The 21,119-nt window shown below is 44.9% G+C and overlaps 2 pseudogenes; one reads left to right on the forward strand and one right to left on the reverse strand.

Moving 5' to 3' along the window:
• Positions 1-1,191: 1,191 nt before the first annotated feature.
• On the reverse strand, positions 1,192-4,703 carry LOC101439406 (small ribosomal subunit protein eS1-like; annotated as a pseudogene).
• A 9,125-nt stretch (positions 4,704-13,828) lies between these two features.
• LOC101438983 (septin-14-like) overlaps positions 13,829-21,119 on the forward strand; it is a 56,528-nt pseudogene continuing 49,237 nt past the window's right edge.

Raw genomic sequence — 21,119 nt, forward strand, 5'->3', positions numbered from 1 at the left:
GTTCCTTTTGCAAATACATGTTTTATATTTATTGATTTTAATGATGATTTCTGATATAAGAAGATCTGTGATATGGGAAGGGCATTGCACTGAGTATTAGAAGACCTCGAGTCTCATCCTGCCTCTGTCACAAATACACTGGGGTTCTAGGCACGATGGCTTCAAAACTCTTTTAAAAAGAGGCGGAAGACTTAAATACCTAAGACCGATGAAGCCAACACCTCTGAGCTTCTAAATGAAACACTAAAAAGAAAAAGTATTTTTTCTATTTTGTGAAAGAATCAGCATCTCCCTAGAGGTGGGTTAAGTGTGTTTATGATTTGGTGCCCACTTAGAATCTGGAAATGGGGGTGGCATGAAGAGTGTGCTTGAGCATATGTGTGTGTTTCTGAGTGAGAAGGATGGACAGAGAACGTCCTCCCTCAGCTGGGGCAGGAGGGAGATATGAGAATTCCTCAGTGCCAGCATTTTCTGCACCCAACATCCTGTGAACTGCCTGCCTCTACACTCAGGCTCTGGCATTTCTTTCCAGCTTACCTAATGGGAGAGTTAGCTTCCTTGGATTCAGGACCTGGGAATGTAAATACAATAAATTGGAAGAAATGTTTGTTATTACCTATAATTGTTGAACAAATGCATACCCTATGATCTGATAATTTTATTTCTAGGTATGTGAGCAACAGAAACTTCACCCACATTTATAGGGCCACTATATATAGTAACCAAAAAGTAAAAGAACCTAAATGTCCATAAACATTAAAATGAATAAATAGAATATTATATGGCACTGATGTCTGTCTGTCCCACTCCTGGGGATAACTTTGATTGGTCAGTGGGATGGTGTCTGCCGTTTCTTCACCAAGTTTCTTCACTTAAAGTTACTATTTTCTCCTTTGTACCTAGTAACTATCTTGTGGGAGACACTTCGAGACTATGTAAATACTATTTTTCATCAAACTTTCATCCTCTGAAAGTTCCTTGCCTGAATAAATAATTATTGTGGTGTTTGCCAAATGACTTCCACATTTATGAGTCAACATTCTATGGGAAAGAAGAGATTTCCCTCTCTGCCACTTACTTATTTATATTGGGATGTTCTCCTGAGTTGTAATTTATTATTATGAGTATTTATTTACTTTGTTAGATTATTTAAAGTAAGCCATCACAAATAAGACGTTAGATTTGTCACTTTTAAAAGGCTGAATTTTGAACAGATTCTTGGACTGGTGGCTCTTATACATTGGCTTGTTAGGCTTTAGCACCTGTCTCATCTCCAGGTGCTTTTCCAGAACTACCTTCACCATGAAGCTCCACGAATTTTCCCAATTCAAACTTAGGTTTCTTCAGCATTTTAACTTTTCTAACGAACTCATCATGGAGAGGATAGATAGATTGGCAAGGCTTTTCTATGTCTTTACCAATGCTGGCTGGAATAAATTTATTGACCACTTCTTTCAAGTCATTTGTCTGCACCTCTCAGGTCATGAATTCCATCATCATCTTCCGGATTTGTTGATGCTGGGCAGATGAAGTCTTCCAAATCTGATTGCTGCATTTTTTTTACTAAAACCAACACAGAACAGATGAGGCAAATACCTATCAGTAGTCTTGACATCAATATGTTGACCATTTTTGACGATGGAGTACATTTTGTCATGGGTGAGAGCCATGCCACAGAAGTTGGTTAGGCTTCCTAACAGTTTTTGCCCTGCACATCCTTAGTAATTAGCTTGAATTTTCTAAATGCAACTTCATCATTCTGTAGATCAGCAAGGCTCACTTTAAAAACACCACCCTTAAGGCTACCAGGTACAATTTTTGTTCCTTGAGTCCTTGTAACTAGTGTTATCCCAATATTTCTTATTTGAACATTGCTGTGCTTTTACATCATACCAACCTTTCCTAGAAAATGGAGTGACCACTTTCTTCTTTGCTCCCTTTTTGCTACCTTTTGTTAAGGCACTTGTTTTTGCCTACTGCTGTGGTGCTGCTCAGATCCAAAAAAAACCTCAGTGTTTATTTTTATGCTCATATTTTATAGGATTTGTCAAACTGGAGTCCATTCAATCTGTCTTCTATGCCCTTTTTATATTTTCTCAACATTCTTTAAGAATTTCCCTCTTTCTGGCACAGCAAAATTGTCCAGGATCATCTTGTATTTTTTTGTTTCCTGCCCTGGAATTAGTCATTTATTTCTCCAATGATCTGTTTCCTTTTAGTCGAATGATAAATGCACTTTCAACACTAAATGCTAGTGTGCTCACTGCTACTAGAGTATCACAGCTTCTAGGCCTTCTCAGCAGTGAGAGTCAGAAAACATAAGTGTGCGGTTATGCACATACACATCTATATCAATCAATCAATATATTTATCTATCTATCATCTATCTACATATATTAGAAACCATGAATTCATAGAGTAACAGTATTTTTATAAAGTTTCTCTTAATGGTTCTAATATGAAGTCCCTGACTTCTTTTCCCTTTAATTTTTTCTTTAAAGCTGTGCCCAGAAAAATGTTATCTAAGAGCTTCCTTCTTTTGTTCTAAATCTAGAAATTTCCTTGACAATTCTATGAGGCAGGCTCTCAGCCAATGGAGAGCCAAACCTATGGATCATAGAATTCTAAGTTTTTATTTTATTCATTTTTTTTGTAACTTGGCAGATTTTGAAGACCCTTGTACTCCACCAAGAGCTGTGCATGTACTTACATAGTTAACTCTTTCTCCTCTCCCCACAGGTTGGCTCACATGTTCCCAATGGGAAGACTTCCAGGGATAGATGGTCACCTGCACCACCTGATGCTACAGTAGATGGGGGTGTCTGATGCCTGCTACAACTGTCCTAGAAAGAGTCAGGAGAAAAATCAATTGACTTGAGGCCAAGAGGGAGGTTAGGTCTTCCCTTACCATTTTAGATTTGTTTAGCACTGGATGTTTCAAAGGACTTCTACTTTCCTAGCAATAGGGAAGGAAAGGATGACTGTGGACAGAGGCAGTTTGAAAAAGTACTTAGCTTTATCTGCATCTTAAACTATTTTCCTAGGAGGGAGACTCTATTCATATACTGTTTTAATAACTCAAATTTATAGAATGACTTGTTCTCAACAGATTGGACTATCTGCCTTTCAGCTCAGGAAGGGTAATCCAAAAGAAGGTGGTCTTGTCGTCAGAGTAGCAGCCACAGTCCCTTCCAAGCCCCCAAAATCCACCTAGTCTGACCTCTGGCCACCTTGGTTATTTTCATCTCCTGCCCTCCCAGTCTTCCTTCTTTCCATTCTAGCCACAAGCCTTCCTCTACATCCTTAAATAGGCACTTTCTACTTCAGAGCCTTTATACTTATCTTTCCTGTGGCCACGAATGCCCCTTAGGACCTACTGCTTGTTCTCTGTTATTCTGGTCTCTGCTCAAGAGGCAGCAGTAGGCAAGAATCTTGCCTTGATCATCCTATTTAAAACTGTAGTCCTGCCCTCATCCAATATCTTCTAACTCCTTATCACACTTTATTTTTCTCCATGGCACATTTCTACCCAACATAATATCAATGTATTTTTTCAGTGTTTATTTCTTCTCACTAAAATATGAGCTCCGTAAGAAAGATAATTTTGTTTTCTTTCTGGCTGTATCCCCAGGATCTAGAATAGTGCCTGGAACATTGACTCAATAAAAACATATCAGGTTAAAAATTGAACAACACTTAGCACCTCCGCCTTACCCCAGGCCCATCATGCAATGAAATCCCCTGGGCTCTAAGCACTAAAGCACCCAAAAATGACCTTTGACCAACTGCTACTGGCTTACCTCCACCTAGCTCAATCCCTGAACCATTTCTAACTCACCAATCCTCCTGATGACACTTCATCCCTGACCCAAGAGAAACCCAATTATAGCGTCTCAGAAGTTCCTTGATAGGGAATTGAACATTAACTTTACCAGATACCTGAAGCAAAAATACAAGGATGGTGGAGAGTTGACAGGTCAATTTAAATCCAAATGGCAGCTATAAGAGGGAAGAGAGATGGATATCTAGTAATCAAAATTCTGTTCACAGGAGCAGGGTATGGTTTGGACATGCTTGAAGAAACACCTATCAGTGCCAGGGCCCCATTAAGAACAGACTGAGCAGGAGCCCAAACAGGATGGTCCAAAGTGCCAAGCTACTTCCTTCTTCCCAATTACGATGACACATAGCAGGAAGTGGAATGAGGTCCTAAAACAGACAGGATAGAGTGAGGTGCACTGTAAGATCACCCCCAGGGAGGAGCTAGGCAGGAACCCAGGAACAAAACAGAATTTTTTGCTTTTATATGAAAAGAGGAATCTAATATATACGATTAGGAACATCAAGGGATCTGCAGAACCCCATGTTTTGTCCTTCAGTAATATTTTGGAAAATCCTTGTAGTTCAGTAGCATAGTCTCATCCAGTGTCCTTTAGTGGTTGGCTTTGCGCCTGGAAAAAACTAAACTGACAGTAAAAAAGGCTGCAGCTCCCTTTACTGGCGATCCTATGAGCTGGCCAGAAACTGCTCAACCTGCCCTTCCTATGGGACAAAGCGGCTGGGGGTGGGGAAGGAAGAAAAGGGACCGAGGACATCACCCACCCACACTCACCACAGGCTCGCTCCCGCATCTCACTGATCGCATTACCAAGGCCCACAGTCGCCCCAATCGCGTTTCCCGTCCTGTTCTTCCTACTGTTCATGGGGATAAATGAAAGAATGGACGGGGACCAACACTCCCCACACTCGGGAACTCCTCGCCATAGGCTTCAGGCTCCGCGGTCAAAGACACCGAATACCGATCCCCTGGGGGCGCTTCACCACGCCTTACTAGATCTTCAGCACGCTCGGACGCAGACCCGCTCATCACGGACCATTTGCGGCCCTGAACCCCCAACACCACGACTGCAGACTCAGCGATCTCGCACCAAAGCCGCCTTCTGGAACCATCTTCCTGCGGCCGCTGGGAAGGTCCCTCTGACGGCCCACCGAGACCTTGACTCTGGCGCAAATTCCCAGGCGAAGTCCCACCGATCTCGCGCGGCTCCGGGGGCGGGTGGGGCCCCAAGAGGCAGTGACCCAGCAGCCAAGATGGCGGCGCCCGCCGTGCGGCCTTTATCCCGAGCACTGCCTTCACTACGACGGAGGAGATGGTTCAGTACCGCGTGGAGAGCCAAGAGGCCCCGTGGTGCAAAGGGGGCAGGCAGCACCAATCCAGCATCCAAGAGGGAAAGGGCTTCGGAGGTCTTAGAGCACGATCCCTGTGCAAGGTGGGGAGAAGCCGAGATGTTTCAGGGGTCAAGAAGGCGGCACCCGTGGAGCAGCCTCTTACTAGATGGCTCCATCTTCCCTTCGGAGGTGGACTGGACTTGGGCGGTAGACAGTCTGCTCCTGGGAGCGACCGCTACGAGAGGGAGTGAAGTCAGGATAGTACAGTCCTTTCCTGGAAGTTGATAGAATACAGCACGCCTACTTAAGTTTGAATTTTAGATATATGATGCAATGAAAAAAATTAAAGGTAAGTGAGGCATACTTATCTGAAATTCAGATTTATGTGTGTGTCCTGTATTTTTTTTTAAATTTGAGACAATTGAAGATTCGCATGCAGTTGTAAGAATTCATACAGAGATTCTGTATACCCTTCACCCAGTTTTAAGTAACATCTTGGGTGACTATAGTAGACTACTAGGAAACCGATATTGATAGAATCCAGTGATCTGTGTGCGATTTCACAACTTTCATCTGTGCTTATTTATGTGTGTGTATTTATATGCGTTTTTACGTGTAGATTGTCTGACCGCCACTACAGTCAAGTTACGGATCAGTTTCATTACAGGGATCCCTTATGCTGCGGTTTACAGCCATAGACACCTCCCTCCCTCCCGCATCTGAAACCTCTGGCAACCATGAATCTGTTCTCCATCTCTACAATTGTGTCACTTCAGGAGTGTTATATACATGGAATCATATGTATATATATATGTGTGTGTGTGTGTGTGTATATGCAACCTTTGGAGATTGGCTTCCATCCAATTTATTGTACCAATAATTCTGTCCTTTTTATTGCTGAGTAGTACCAATTCCATGGTACAGATGTACCACAGTTTGTTTAATCACTCACCGGTTGACAGGCATTTGGGCTGTTTCCAGTGTTTGGCTATTATGAGTAAAGCTGCTAGAAACACACATTTTCATTTTTCTGAGATTAATGCCCAAGAGTGCAATTGCTGGGTGGTATGGTGATCACATGATTACTTTTGTATGATACTGCCATACTCTTTCGCAGAGTGGCTATAATATCACTACCAGTTTCTGCATCCTCACCAGCATTTGGCGTTGTCATTGTCTATATTTTTCAGTCATTCTGATAGGTGTGCAGTGTTTTCTCACTGTGATTTTCACCTTGCATTTTCCTGATGGCTAATGGTGTTGAACATCTTTTCACGTGCTTATTTGTCATCTGTTTATCCTCTTCTGTGAAATGTCTGTTCCTATCATTTGCCTATTTTCTTATTGGATTGTTTGGTGTTTTTCCTCTTGAGTTTTAAGGGGTCTTTACATAGCATAGATTCAAGTCCTTTGTCAAATGTATGGTTGCAGATTTTTTTTTCCAGTTCGTACCTTATCTTTTTCATCTTTTACACAGGGTCTTCTGCAGAGCAAAAATTTTAAATTTTTGTTAGGTCCAATTTATCAATGTTTCCTTTTATGAATTGTGCTTTCATTGTCATGTCTAAGAACCTTGTACTAGCCCTCAGTCCTGAAGATTTTCTCCTATTTTTTCTAAAAGTTTTATAGTTTTACATGTTACAATTAATTTTGTGATCAGTGTTGAGTTAATTTTTGTATAAGGTGTGACGTTTAGATTGAGGTTTATTTTTTTATCTACGTATGTTCAATTGCTTCAGCCCCATTTGTTGAAAAGGCTGGCCTTCATCCATTGAATGGCTTTTGCTCCTTTGTCAAAAATCAGCTGGGCATATTTGTATGGGTATATTGCTGAGTTCTCGATTCTTGGGGTGGTTTGTTACATAGCAATTGTATTGGGAACATTGGGAACAGATGTTCTCTTCACTCTTCTTTGACTCCAATAGCCCCCTCTAGAACCGCCGTTTCCTCTCCCTACCCCAACCCCACAGCATGAATATCCTTCTCACTCTACTCTACAGCAGCCCGCCTCTCCCATCTCAGGCTCTGATGCCCCACACCAGATTCCTGTACCTGCCCTTACTTCCTGCCCCCTGGGGTGGATGTCTCCATCACTCCACTTATGCTCTTATGCCCCTACTAGGCTGCCTCCTTTGCAGATGCCTCTCTTATCCCATCTGGGCCCCTATATACCAGCACCTTTCTCCTCTGGTTGTTCTCAGACTCCTGCCATTGGGCTGTCCCTCTGACTAGATGCTCTACTCACCCAAAATAGGCACATGGCCCAAGCTGGAGCTGCCTCTTATTCCTGCATACACAGTCCTTATCATGTTTGAACTCTGACACCCCAAGCCAGGCTGCCCCTCTACAGGGATGCCCTCCTTACCCCAGTCTTGGTTTTGCCAGGCTGCAATCACAAATACCACAAACTGGTTTTGACTTAAGCAACAGGAATTTATTGGCTCATGGTTTCAGAAGCTGGAAGGCTGGCTTCCTCACAGGGTCATGTGTCCTGGCTGGCCAGCAACCCTTGGGTGCTTTGGCCTTCCCATCACATGGCGACGTCCTCTCCTTTTTCTTCCAGGTTCTACTAGACTTCACTCAGTTGGCCCACACCTTAACTAAAACAACATTTTCAAAAGATCCTATTTACAGTAGCTTCACACTCAGAGGAATGCAAATAAAGACCACGGATTTGTCTAAATGGAGGTACATGACTCAGTCCACCCCACCCACTACCACACTCTGCATAGGCAACCACCTCACTATGTTTAGGTTCCTGAACCAGGCAGTCCTCCCGTGAAGACACTCTCCCCAGCCCCGCCTCCCTCCTGATTTACTTGAGACTTGTTAGCCTGGTGTTGGGGTGGGACCAGGGCTAAGGGTGGGGGTGGTCTCTAATCTGCTTGAGCCTCAGTCTTAGGAAGGTTCGAGAACCTTCTCTAGGTCTCTAAGTGTGGACATTATAAGTGTTCCTGTCCCTCCTCCAGAGTCACACTTCTTCTCCCTGTTTGCACCTCAGCAAGCTGTTTCGAACACCATCCCCTGCAGATTAAAGCTTTTTAAAATGTAGGGGAGATAAGGGAGATGGGTCTGACTGGAGTTTGGGTGATGGCCTTCATTTTCTCTCCTAGCTGCAGTGGAATTCCACTGTCGACTCCCCAGCAGATTAAGTCTTTTGTTTTGTAGCAGAGATAAGGGGATGAATCTGAGTTGTTAATTTTCAGTTTGTCTAGAATTTTTCTTCTTGTCAGGATGGGAAAGACTTGTTTCTAGTTCTTTCCATCTCAGAGTACAGTAATGACTTTTGTGAACCATTCATCCTTGATTATTTAGGAAAATATTCCTGTAGCCAGTGCCCTAACTTGCCATGTGTCTGTGACTTATTTTCACATGGTTTAGGTAAATAAGGAATAGTAGAAAACAGGCCAGAGAGTAAAAAATCTTTTCTACTTCTTAGAATTTACTGCTGAGTTCAGATTCCTAATATTTTCACCTGATTTTATCAGAGTTCATAATCAATATTGTGTTTTCCATTCCTATTCTTTCAATTTGCTTCATGTATAAATAAACCATAGTCTTATTATTCTAGCATGAAGAATATATCTACATCCCTACCTTCCATCAGCTATGCAGACCTGAATTATCAGGTTTCAGGCACTCGATCTAAATGGTATCAACATTTATCTTTAATTCTTTTATAAGCCTTTAGCTATACCTAGTTCTTGATTTTCTGTTGCTATCTATGTCCATTGAAATGATACCATTTTTGGTCCAAAACAGTAAACTCTGCTGAACCTATTTCTCCACTGAAGAAGATATAAGATTTAGAGGAATTAGCTCAGCATAAATCTCAGTCCCACTAACTATTGTACCTCAAGATTAAATTGTAAAGTTAATGACCTAAAATTTGTATATTAAATAATAACGAGGAGAGAAAAGAAGAAAAGAAGAACATGCAAACATACATATAACAAGCAAAGGGAAAATATGCAAAGCTACTACAATACTTGCTTCTGTAATTGGTCATGTGGCCATAATTGACATGTCTATCTTCTATCTTCTACCCATTCCTTATTCCCCAGGTGCTCACCCAGAACCTCAGCTCTTCATGGTTCTTTCCCTGGTGAAGTAATCCAAACTCTCATTCATGAAGGATCTTAGTCCTCAATCATCCTGTCTTTTTTGGTTGTAGTAATTTTCCATTAATGTTTACTATTGGGCATAGAAGTATGAAGAGGTGCCCCAGAAAATCCTGTAGGTTCCAAACATAGTCCTCCTTGTCCTTATTGGTTAGCAAAATCCAATTTTCCCTTGGTGTCAATCACTCACTTTAACCAGTAGAGTAACCATTCTTTCTGCTGTTGGTTCAGTAGACTAAGGATGCCAAAATGGCCATATTTATTCTTCCAGTTCACTGGAAGCATAATTGTGTGCCTTGTTGGAAACATACCCACCCCCCTTGGGGACTAAGCCTCCTAATTAGCAAAGATGAAGTTTGCCAGGAAGAGAATCAGGTATCTGCAAGTAGGTTATAAGCTATATTAGCGAGAGGAGCATCTTTTACTCTGATTCCTACATTTTTGAACCCATGTATTCTAACTTTGGGACTGACAGCACCTCCATATAATAGTTTCTGGTTCAAAGCATGTACTGCATCCTGTGATATAGAATCCCAGGCTTCCAGGATGTTGTCTTATAACTGGTGCCATAACTAAGTCTTCAACAAGCCATTCCAACTTTTAATTAATTCAGGTACTTCTAGGTATTTAGCGTGTTGCAAGATTAGTTAATTCCATGGGCATGAGCTGTACTTGCTTTGCTGTGAAATGAGTCCCTTTATCAGAAACAATGCTTGATATATCTGTAGAAGATTGGCTTCACCAAGACATGTACTTTAAATAGTCTTTTTAGGTAATGGTGAATATTCTTTTGTGGTACTCCACCAGAACTCAACCAGATTAGTTAAAATATGGAATCTAAAGCCATATTTAAAAATTTTTTGTTCTCCTATTGCACTAAACTGTTGTTCTATTTTGCTCTTCAAATGGGTTTTGAACCCACTTTGACTTTGTAATGTCATGCATTAGTCATTTGGAAAATGTCAGTTTTTACTGAGTTACCTAATTCAATGGTTTTTACCTGGGGGCAGTTTTGCTTCCCAGGAACTGTTTGACAATGTCTGGAGACACTTTTGATTGTCACACCTGGGAAGGAGTATGGTACTGACATTTAGTGAGTATAGGCCAGGAATGCTGCTACACATCTTACAACACATGGGATAGCCCACCACATCAGGGAATTATCTAGCCCAAAATATCAATAGTACCAAGGTTGGGAAAGCCTGAGCTATTTAATGTTGACACATTTCATTATACCATATCAAAATTTTATGTTTGTTAATGTCACCAATCTTCTCAGAAAAGTTACAAGTATTGAGAAATTGTCAAGCTCATGTTGGTGGACACAAGTTCTTAAAAAAACTCTAATTTTAGCTTTAAAGCTCAAATGTTATTAAATTTTATTATTTACAACATAAATTGTTAGTTATTTTCCTTGATGATGGCAAAGCCCAATTCCTTCATTTTCAAGAAGCTGCCTTCCAAATAGCTAAGTTTGGATAACGAGTTTGTTTGCCAATTGTTCTTTCAGTTAAAAATGTTCCATCAAAAAAAGGAGCTACTTTTTTTCAAAAAACTCAACCAACCACCTAACTTTTTCCTCATGACAACCATCACAGTCAGCATATAGGATCAGTGCAATATAGGTAGTCACTTAAAATTTTTTTCCTTTTGCTGTAAGTGTGTAAATAATACAATGGCTAATAATAAAGTTTGGTGCCATTGCCTCGATTGTGGTACCAGCAGTTTTACCCATCATTGCTTTGAACCATCAGTGCAATTATCAACACAGTGGAAAAAACAAATAATACCTTAGCATTATTAGGAAAAGTATTTTGACCTGAAAAAGTCTCATGTATCTCCAGGGGTTTAGAGATCACACTTTTAAGAAGTTCTGTTCTAGACCTGTGCAAGAGAAGTAAACCCCTATTTGTTTAAAGCACCATTAATCAGAGTTTTTGATTTAAGATAACCTGTATCTCTAGTTTTCAGAGCAAAAGAGGGTATTTCCTTACCTCCCTGATGAGTTCTGCCTGTCTCCTGGATCTGGTTATCAGAAACAGATCTTGCCTGGTTCAAGTAGTTACTCAGCCAAGGTGCCTTCCAGTACATTGTGATTCTCTTTGGAGGCGTTTTCAGCCCTGGCCCATTTTCCCTGGTCCTGAGGAAAGGTCGCAAAGATATGCTTGTCGAGGAGGAGAGAGGCAGGCGGAATGAAAAGCAGTACATGGAGCTCGCGTTGACTGCTCTGCCTTCAAACTTGACGGCCTAGAGGTAGTTCCACCTCCGCTGCTGGCTCACCCCTTCCCCCGGGGACGTTGTCTGCACGTCCCCGCCCCGCTCCCAGCCGAGCCTCTGCTTTATCTCATCTCTTCAACGTTACCCGCTTTGGAGCACCCTTGCCAAAAACGTCAGCAGTTACAGAGGTAGAGACCCCTGAATTTACAGTAACCTACTTCCAATTCTGAGAGAGGACAAATATAAGAAGTGAAGAAGCAGTTCTTTTTGAGTGGTTTAAATGTTGATCGTCGTTGATTTGCAATTGAAGACGGAAAATCGCTGCACCGTCTGCCATGAAGCTTCTGCTAAATTAAGCTAGAACCTTCCTATAGGCTAGGCTATTTACCATTAGGAAAAAAGTGAGGTTAATTTTTTTACTGTAGTGAAATAATTTCCAAGGTAAGTGAAATGAAGGAATCAGGGCACAGAGAGCTCTTGTTTGATTCTGTTTGCTTTTATCATTGCTGTGTCCATATACGATATTTCCTTTTATTAACACGCCTCAGCTTCTCAGTATCTTTGCACTGTACTCAAAAGTAGGCTAGCACCACCTTCTCAGGCAGTTTTACTTAGAAATCGGCTCGACGTGTTCTCTGGACCCTCTCCTTCCCTGTTCCTAACTTTTGCAAACACAGTGAATATTATTTGGTCCACAGCTGGGGACAGTAGTGAGAACACAAGTTTTGGTCAGATCAGTCCTGTGTCTGCCGCACAGCTGAAACCTTGCACAAGTAAGTGACTTCATTTCTCTCAGACTTAATTTTCTTCTTTTTCAAGATGCTTTTGGCTGTTTGGGGCCTCTCATCCTTCCTTATACGTTTGATGATAAGCATTTCCATTTAGACAAAGTGATATAGCCTGTGCATTAAATCAAAATTATTTCCAAGAGTACCTAGTCTCCAAGATGGCCAGATAAGTAATATAGGCCCTATAGTCTTTGAATGATCAGAAGGGATGTGAGACTGAGTGTGTATTCAGGGCTGCCTCCAGACGATGTGGAGCTATGCTAATCCAAACTGGCTTGGATGTGGAGAATATGTAACTCACCTGGAGGAAATAACCTATCTGATACTAAGATCTGAAGAACCTAACCAAAGGTCTGTTTACCAGCACTGTTAGTCTTCCTAATCCTATATCCTCTGTATAAAAGGGTCTGGAAAAGGCTGTTCGGGGCTTGGTTTTTATTAGGACAAGAGTCCGCCGAGCCCGGTCGGTCAAAATAAACCAACTTCCTTCTCGGTATTCTCGTGTCCTGGCCTTTGAAACCGCGCATACCCGAATTTCTCCACTACATTTCTGGCGACTCTGGTGGGATGCGCTGAGAAGGTCAGAGGCGGCAACAGTTGTTTGCCCCTACCGGATGTCTCCGGGGAGGCCGGGAGGGCCCGGGCGAAGCCCAGCCCTGGGCGCCCCTGGACACCCCTTTTGAGTCCAGAAAGAGGTTGTGGTTTTCGCTGGAGCCCTTCCGGAGGAGCCGGGGACACTGGGAGGTTTGAGAGACCCTGAGAACGAAGCAAGGAGCTCCACACGTCGGATTGGTAAGACCCCCGGGGGCATAGTGCAGGGAAGGCCTAATTCTGAAATTAGGAGGGAGTCTGATCAACTCTCAAAGAGGAGGCCCTAGTACTCCTGAGAATACAGGAGGAAGCCGTCTCCTCTCCAGGTCCGAGGAAAGGAAAGCGGGGTGGTTGTGTGCGTGTGCTTGTGGCGACTGAGTGAGACGCGGAAAATTGCTTCTGCGGCGCGAGTGCGGAGTCCCGATCCGCGGTTCCGTGGCGACCTCATACGATCAAGGGCGGTCTGGGGGGTCCCTGCAAAGGGACCCCCTTCCATATCGGGGGCTTATACCGATCCGCTAAGGTTAAGAGGCGCCTGAAAGTTCCCGCGAGGGACGCGGCCGGAGACGGACAAAGCGAAAGGCTTGAGTGACTGTTGTACACCGCCGGCACAGGGTGGAAATGGGAAACACACACAGTAAAACCCCGTTAGGATGTATGCTAGAAAACTTCCCCCGTGCATTCCAGGGAGATATGTATGGCATAAGGTTTCAGCCAGGAAAGCTTAGGATGCTTTGTGAGTTAGAATGGCCAACTTTCGGCATGGGCTGGCCCCAGGAGGGCACTTTGGATCCCCGGATCATCCGTAAAGTCCACGACGCAGTGACTGGAAATCCAGGGCATCCAGACCAATTCCCCTACATTGATGCTTGGGAAAATGCTGTGAGCCAAAACCCGCCTTGGTTAAGGAAGTGCATGACTAAGGAAGCTAGAATTCGCTTAATGCAGACACGGAGGAGTGCCGTCCCAGGGACCAGACCAAACAATCACCGTGCAAAGGGCACAGAGAAAGTGCATCCCAAGTCCAGTGCTAATCTGCCCGTTTTGGAAGGGCCAGATGAATTTGAATTTCCACTGCCTTATGCGATGACTCCCGCCCCGGCGGTACTAAGGAATGAAAATGAGCTAGTCTCCCTAAGCAGTGACCCACAGTCGTCATCCGCACAGGGAAGTGCGATAGCCACACCATCCCCGCTGCTGCTTTTGTCACCACCCCCGCCGCTGCTTTTGTCACCATCAGAGAGGGCACCTATACTATCCCCGCAGTTGCCTTTATTGCCATCTGCTCCTGAGAGCCCTACACCATCCCCACAGCAGTTTTTACCGTCTCCGCAGCGGTCTTTGGCACCTTCGGCAAGGAAAAATGCAGACCAGCTGCTTTTACAGCCGGTTGCCCCTGGCAACGCTGCTGCAGCGCTGCTTGTCAGTCAGGGAGGAGACTCTAAGAGATTACAGCTCAAACCACAGGGAGCCCCGGGGGCAGAGGGAGCAAGGGAAAAGGCTGCTTTCAAGTTCCCGCTCCGTGAAACCCGGGCCCCAATCTTTTACGATGCAGATGGCCAGGTTCAGGGGGGAAGCCGGACATTTATCTATCAGCCCTTTACGACAACTGATCTCTTTAACTGGAAAAGCCACACCCCACCATTTTCGGAGAAGCCTCAGGCCATGACAGACCTTTTCCAGTCCATCATACAGACCCACAGACCCACCTGGGCTGATTGTAAACAACTTATAATGACTTTATTGAACTTTGAGGAGAGAATGCGGGTCACACAGGGAGCGCTAGCCTGGCTTAGAGAGCACCCACCTGAGGGAACTTTGGACAGTGATCAATATGCCCGCTTGCAGTTCCCAGAAGAGGACCCCCTGTGGGATCCAAATAGCGCTGTCGGGCTCAACCGACTAGAGACATTCCATAGGGCATTAGTTGAAGGATTCAAGGCGGGGAGCTGCAAGGCAGTGAATATGGCAAAGACCAGTCAAATTCTACAGGCTCTAGATGAGAGTCCTGTTCAATTCTATGAGAGACTGTGTGAGGCATTCCGTGTATACACGCCCTTTAACCCAGATGCTCCTGAGAGCCAAACAATGGTAAATGCAGCATTTGTTGCCCAGTCACAGGCTGACATTTGGAGAAAGCTGCAGAAATTAGATGGGTTTGCTGGAATGAATATCTCTCAGCTCATGGAAGTAGCTACTAAGGTTTATGTCAACCGTAATGAAGAAACAAAAAGGGAGGAAATTAGGAAGATGAGGAAAAAGGCGGATTTTCTGGCCGCAGCCATAGTGGAAAAGTCCATTCCTGTGACAAGGAAGGTAACTTGGCAAGCCCCAGCCCCAAGGAGAGGGAAGGGCCCACGTCTAGGGCGAAATCAGTGTGCATACTGCAAGGAGGATGGACATTGGAAGCGAAAGTGTCCTAGCTGGCCACTTGACCCGGCCTCTGCAGCCAAAGCATTAGCCAGAAAGGCCAGTGGGGTATCACAACCCAAACGCTGGGACCGTAAAGGTTCAGAGAAGAAACCTGCAAATCAGATCATTGGGCTGGCAGGAATGGAGGACTCTGATAGAGATTATTAGGACAGACCAGGCTCCTATTCCCTTGGCCCCGAGGAGCCTATGGTCGGAGTTCAAATTGGGGGCCGCACCATACAGATGATGGTTGACACTGGGGCTCAACATTCTGTAATGACCAAGCCAGTTGGGCCTCTATCAAAAAGGCAAGCCACTATTGTAGGGGCAACTGGCAAAAGTGCCCAACGGCCTTTCCTTCAAGCCAGGACTTGCAACATTGGGGGAAAGGAGGTCACTCACGAATTCCTTTATCTTCCGGAGTGCCCAGTCCCCCTCCTGGGTCGAGACCTGCTGTCTAAACTACAGGCTCAAATTACCTTTAGTGCCACAGGGCAATCCACACTGACCTTGGGGCCACAAGACCCTCCGAAGGTAGCGCTAACCCTTCCTCTGCAGGAGGAATGGAGACTATTTTGCCTCAGTGAAACTGGAAAATCCATGGCCATACAGCTCCCCTTTGAAGATGTGCCTGAAGTATGGGCAGAGGGGAACCCGATGGGGATGGCACATGACATTCCTCCAATTATTATTGAAATAAAGCCTACAGCCAGTCCAGTAAGCATAAGGCAGTATCCAGTTCCACGCGAAGCGCAAGAAAGGGTCCAGCTACATATTCAGAGATTGCTGAGTGAGGGCATATTGAAGCCGTGCCAGTCTCCGTGGAACACCCCTCTCTTCCCAGTTAAAAAGCCTGATGGAGATTACCGCCCAGTCCAGGACTTAAGAGCAGTTAATTTGGCAGTAGTAGCCCTTCATTCTGCAGTTTCTAATCCTTATACTGTGCTCAGCTTAATACCAGCATCGGCAATCTATTTTTCATGCCTAGATCTTAAGGATGCCTTCTTCTGCATTAGGGTAGCACCAAGGAGTCAGCCGATTTTTGCCTTTACATGGGAAAATCCAAATTGAGGTGAAAAGCAGCAGCTGACATGGACGCGATTGCCTCAGGGATTTAAAAATGCACCCACTATTTTTGGACAAGCCCTGGCCAGTGATCTCAAATCCTTTAAGGCAGAAAGCCATAACTGTTTTCTTCTCCAGTATGTAGATGACCTCATTCTCGGAAGTTCCACCTATCAGGACTGTGCTGGTGGAACCCATGCTCTTTTAAAACATCTACAGCAGAAGGGCTATCGGGTGTCTAAGAAAAAGGCCTACCTCAGGTCAAATATCTAGGTTACAAAATAACACAGGGGCGCCGTGAATTAGGACTTGAGAGAAAGGAAGCGATCTGTAGTCTGCCTGAGCCCAATTCTCGCCGGAAGCTGCGAGAGTTCCTTGGGGCAGCTGGATTCTGCCGCAATTGGATCCCCAATTTTGGGGTCCTCACGCGCCCTTTATATGAAGCCACAAAGGGGGGAGATAGGGATCCCCTGCTCTGGGAAAGCCCACAGAAAAATGCTTTCACTGCTCTCAAACAAGCTCTAATGGAAGCACCGAGTCTCGGACTTCCAGACCTCAGTAAGCCGTTCTACCTCTATGTTCACAACCGCCAAAGCATAGCAGTAGGAGTACTCACTCAATACCTCGGTTCCTGGCAAAGACCTGTAGCGTATTTATCTAAACAACTGGACACTGTAGCCCAGGGATGGCCTTCATGCTTGCAAGCTGTAGCGGCTGCAGCCATGCTTACAGTAGAAGCTATAAAATTGACTCTTGGGCAGCCTATTATTGTCCGGATTCCACATGCAGTAGTCACAATCTTAGAAGCCAAAGGAACACATTGGCTTACTAACAGCCGCCTGGTTAAATATCAGACTCTATTATGTGAGAACCCATCCATCCAGCTGGAACTTGTAAAAACCCTAAATCCAGCCACCCTGCTACCCATAGAGCCAGGGGTTCCATCCCATAACTGCCTGGAAACATTGCAAGAAGTATATTCCAGCCGGCCAGACCTTCAGGACCAGCCATTGGCAAATCCTGACATGGAGTTTTTTACAGATGGGAGTAGCTTTATGCAGGGCAGCAATCGACGAGCAGGATATGCTGTAGTAACATCTGAGACCACAGTAGAGGCACAGCGCCTCCCAAATAACACATCAGCACAAAAAGCTGAACTCATTGCCCTCACCCGAGCCTTGCAACTTGCAGCAGGAGCCAAGGTTAACATCTACACAGACTCCAAATATGCCTTTCTTACCCTGCATGTGCATGGAGCCTTATATAAACAAAAGGGACTCATTAACTCGGGAGGCAAGAGCATTAAATACGGCACACAGATTCTGGAGCTACTAGATGCAGTTTGGGAGCCTGCCAAAGTAGCTGTAATGCACTGTAAGGGACACAAGACCAGCCACAGCCCCATTGCCCAGGGAAATCGGAGGGCAGACGCTGAAGCAAAAAGAGTGGCGCGGGAGGGATCCCTATCTGAAAACCTGGCCGCTGCTCTCATTCCTCAACCCCTTAATTATCAGAACATCCAGCATACACTGCCTGTCCTTGCCCCGCAGCCTCTGAGTCACCGAGAGCCACAATATACTCAAGCTGAGAGAGAGTGGATACTCTCTGAGGGTGGGACACAAGGGGAAAATGGATGGTGGACATTGCCTGATCACAGAATAGTTGTGCCACAAATATTAGCAGCAGCTGTAGTTCAAGACTACCATGAGAACACACACTTGGGAAAAACTCATCTTAAGGAAGTGTTAGAAAGATTCTTTTACATCCCAAGACTAGTCACTATCACCCATGCTGTATGCCAATGATGTGTGACATGTGCAAAGAATAACCCTCGCCAGGGGCCCACAACAGCCCCAGGGGTCCAGAGAATTGGTAGTATGCCCCTCGAAGATCTAGTAGTTGATTTCACTGAAATGCCATGATCTGGAGGCTATAAATATCTCCTAGTCCGTGTTTGCACGTTTTCTGGCTGGGTGGAAGCCTTCCCCACTCGAACAGAAAAAGCTGAAGAAGTAGCCAAGGTTCTCCTCAGGGAAATTATTCCTTGCTATGGGCTACCGCTCTCAATTGGCTCTGACAATGGACCAGCCTTTGTCTCTGAAATCACTCAAAAGATTGCAAAGGCACTGCGCATCCAATGGAAACTGCACACCGCTTACCATCCTCAGAGCTCAGGAAAGGTAGAGCGAATGAATCGTACAATAAAGACTTATATTGCCAAGATTTCCCAAGAAACTGGGCTAACATGGGTGCAAGTACTTCCAAGTACTCTCCTCCAAATTCGAGCCAGCCCAAGCTGAAAACTAAGCCTAACTCCTTATGAAATCTTCTTTGGGAGGCCTCCTCCCTTAATCAGAAATATAGAGGGGGATCTTAGAGAAAGAGGGAACTTATCAATAGCTCAGCAGATGATAAGCTTAGGAAAAACCCTACATAACCTGCATTGCTGGGTCCAAGAAAGGGCCCCATTAGCTTAAGCAGCTCTGTACACCCATACAAGCCAGGAGATGCAGTCTGGGTCAAGGACTGGAAGTCAGCTCCACTAACTCCTCGATGGCGAGGGCCCTATCTTGTCATTTTATCCACCCCCACTGCAGTTAAGGTAGCTGAAATCATCCCGTGGATACACCATAGCCGAGTCAAGCGAGCTGCCTCAGAGTCCTGGACCTGTATTCCAGATACCCACAGCCCAACCAAACTCATCTTGCGAAAAAGGGGAACGCCGAGCCCTGCTCCAGTCACACCCCAGAAGCTGACTGGTCTACGCACGGCCGAAGATTGAGGAGGGAACACCGAGCTCTGCTCCAATCACACCCGGAAGCTGATTGGTCTACGCACAGCCGAAGATTAGGAATCCGGATTAGTCCACTGCAATGCCCCTTCGACTGCTTTTCCTATTTCTAACCTTAACCCTCCCCTGGTCCCAGGTCAGCACCACAGAATGTGAGCCATGTATACAAAAGGTGCGTACAGGGGCCCATGTCAACACCACATTAATATATCATAGTCATTACACCTGCAAGGGCCAGGTAACCACCTGTCAGTTTCAGGGAACCTCCTATAGTGTCTGTAATGCATCTGGCCAAATAACCTGCTATGACCCTAGACCCCCAACAGTCTCCTGTAAATGGGAAATAAGAGTGCTTAATCAAAATGGGGCGCTGCTTTCCTCCACCCCAGTCATGAGCCAGAACGAACAAGTGTCCCTCCTATTTGACGCATGTCAGGTTATAGACTCTGGGATACCATGGAACACAGATTGTGGAGGGCTCAGCTGGGAGCGGACGTATACTCATAGCAATAAGTACATGTGCGCTCCAGAGATGAGAAGTGCAGCCCAAGGGGGGAGTTTTTGGTGCAAATACATAGGTGCATACTACTGCCCCTACTGGTCTTATATCACCTGGGCCACCTGGAAAACAAACATAGCTAAACAGACAGCTATCCTCACCAAAGGTATGGCCCCGGCTGACTATCCACGTGGTCAGTATAACCCTTTAAATCTCACCATCCTTAAACCTGAATCCTGGCAGACTCAGGGAGTCCAAATGGGCCTCTGCATTGATGGTAAAGGAATAGACCCAGGAGCCTACATCTGGGTTGGGTATCGAGAATACCCACTCACAAGTAAAGCCCATTCTGTGTTCCACTCCTTTTATGAAGAAATGGAAAAGCCCTTTTCCATCCCACAAGCAGCAACAAACCTCTTTATAAGCCTGACTGAAGTGGTGGGGGCCGCCTTAAATGTCTCCTCATGTTATGTATGTGGCGGTACTAATATGGGAGACCAATGGCCATGGGAAACCAGGAAATACAATTACAGTCAACCATATAATGCAACTGGCCTCCCGGCTGTCCCCCGAGATAGTATGTGGCCCTTACAAACTTCTGTCATAGGAAAATATTGTGCTTCAAGGGCCTGCCTAAGCTCCTCTATAGCTGTTGGAAATCTAACATGTACAAGGGGAAAATTCCAAAATCATACCACAAATACAACAGAACCTTGGGGAACATGGAACGAATCAGACCTCGTTCTCATAAATCGTACTTTCCCCAATTTAATCACAGTGTGGAACTCCACTGCAAAGGGCCCCTTCACTGCCCCGAATGGTTTGTACTGGATTTGTGGGAAAGTTGCATTCCGAGAACTGCCACGAAACTGGTGTGGAACTTGTATGCTTGGTACAATAAAACCCTCCTTCTTCCTCATTCCCCTAACAGAAGGGAAAGAGCTAAGCCAGCCAGTGTATCAAAACATAAGGGAAAAAAGGGCTGTCATTACCTGGGGAGGTGAAGAATGGCCCCCTGAGCGTATAATCCAATACTATGGGCCAGCAACTTGGGCAGAGGATGGCATGTGGGGTTACCGAACCCCTATCTATATGCTAAACCGAATCATCCGCCTACAAGCGGTGGTAGAAATAATAACTAATGAAACTGCCCATGCACTGAACTTACTAGCCCAAGAGCAAACTAAATTCAGGAATGCTATCTATCAAAACCGTCTTGCCCTAGACTATCTCTTGGCAGCTGAAGGGGGAGTTTGTGGAAAATTCAATCTCTCTAACTGCTGCCTTGAATTAGATAACACTGGAAAGGTTATTGATGAAATTACAAGCAATATAGTAAAAATTGCTCATGTCCCAGTGCAAACCTGGAATGGCTGGAATATAAATAACCCCTTTGGAAGCTGGCAGTCAATAGTAAACAATTTCAAGCTTCTATTGGGAATAGTTGCCCTCTTCATAGGAGCATG

This window comes from Dasypus novemcinctus, chromosome 23, assembly GCF_030445035.2.
Source record: "Dasypus novemcinctus isolate mDasNov1 chromosome 23, mDasNov1.1.hap2, whole genome shotgun sequence".
NCBI lineage: Eukaryota > Metazoa > Chordata > Mammalia > Cingulata > Dasypodidae > Dasypus > Dasypus novemcinctus.